The sequence below is a fragment of the Babylonia areolata genome, chromosome 23, assembly GCF_041734735.1.
Source record: "Babylonia areolata isolate BAREFJ2019XMU chromosome 23, ASM4173473v1, whole genome shotgun sequence".
Lineage (NCBI taxonomy): Eukaryota > Metazoa > Mollusca > Gastropoda > Neogastropoda > Buccinidae > Babylonia > Babylonia areolata.
Window position 1 is genome coordinate 43585797 of NC_134898.1, and position 1871 is coordinate 43587667.

The window sequence follows — 1871 nt, forward strand, 5'->3', positions numbered from 1 at the left end:
AACAACACCATGTGTATCTGGAGGCGACAACGAATAACACCACCTAACTAAGAAACAGCTGTGTGGCTGTGATACATGAAGCAAGACTTCAGCAGCCTGTAACAGCTGAAAAAAGAGGGGGGTGCGGGGGGGGGGGGGGGGGGGGTAGAAGAAAGGCCGAGGAGAAAGAGAACAGAATAGGAGAAGAGGTCGAGGAGAAAGAGAACAGAATATGAGAAGATGTCGAGGAGAAAGAGAACAGAATATGAGAAGATGTCGAGGAGAAAGAGAACAGAAGATGAGAAGATGTCGAGGAGAATGAGAACAGAATAAGTGAAGATATCAAGGAGAATGAGAACAGAATAGAAGATGTCGAGAAGGAGAACTGAATAGAAGAGATCGATGAGAAGGAGAAAAGAACAGAAGATGTCGAGGAAGAGGAGAACAGAATAGGGGAAGTTGTCGAGGAGAAGGAGAACAGGGAAAGAGAGAAGGTCAAGGAGAAGGAGAACAGAATATGAGAAGATTTCGAGGAGAAAGAGAACAGAATATGAGAAGAGGTCGAGGAGAAAGATAACAGAATAGGAGAAGATTTCGAGGAGAAAGAGAACAGAATATGAGAAGAGGTCGAGGAGAAAGAGAACAGAATAGGAGAAGAGGTCGAGGAGAAAGAGAACAGAATAAGTGAAGATATCAAGGAGAATGAGAACAGAATAGAAGATGTCGAGGAAGAGGAGAACAGTATAGGGGAAGTTCTCGAGGAGAAAGATAACAGGGTTAGACAGAAGGTCAAGGAGAAGGAGAACAGAATAGGAGAAGATTTCGAGGAGAAAGAGAACAGAATATGAGAAGAGGTCGAGGAGAAAGAGAACAGAATAGGAGATGTCGAGGAGAAATTGAACAGAATAGGAGAAGATGTCGAGGAGAAGGAGAACAGGGTAAGAGAGAAGGTCGAGGAGACAGACAGGGTGAAATAGGAGGTCGAGGAGAGAAAGAACAGGATAGGAGAAGATGTCGAGGAGAATGAGAACAGAAAATAGGAGATGTCGAGGAGAAAGAGAACAGAGTAAGAGAGGTAGGCGTGGAGAAAAAAAAATAGAGATGGGGAAAGGAAAGGAGTTTTGAAAAAAAAGGAAAAGAAAAAAAAGGTGGGAGAAAGAAAGAAAGAAAGAAAGAAGAAGAAGAAGAGTATCTCAGTATTAGTAGCTCAAGGAGGTGTACTGCGTTCGGAGAAATCCATATACCCAACACCACATCTGCCAAGCAGATGCCTGACCAGCAGCTTAACCCAACGCGCTTAGTCAGGCCTTGAAAAAAAAAGAAATAAATAACAAAACAAAACAAACAAACAAAAACAAAAAGAAACAAAAAAAAAAAAAAAAAAAAAAAAAAAAAAAGAAGAAAAAAAAGAAGAAGAAGGCAATTAAAAACAAAATAAGATGAGGTGTTACTGCACACAGAGCTAGGTAAGAGAGAGAGAGAGAGAGAGAGAGAGAGAGAGAGAGAGACAGACAGACAGACAGACAGACAGACAGAGACAGAGAGAGACACAGAGAGACAAATAAAGACACACACACACACACACACACACACACACACACACGCACGCACGCACACACACACACACACACACACACACACACAGTTAGAGAAAGAGACAGAGACAGAGAGAGACACACAGAGAGACAGAGAAAGACACACACACACACACACACACACACACACAGAGCCAGAGACAATAAACAGTGACATAGAGGCCGAAATAGGAAGAGATAGAGATAGAGAGAATAAAATAAGAGATACATACACACAGATAGACAGGCAGACAAACAGAGAGACAGACAAACAGACACACAGAGAAAGAAAGTTGCCAAAAAGCCAGTCTAAACGCC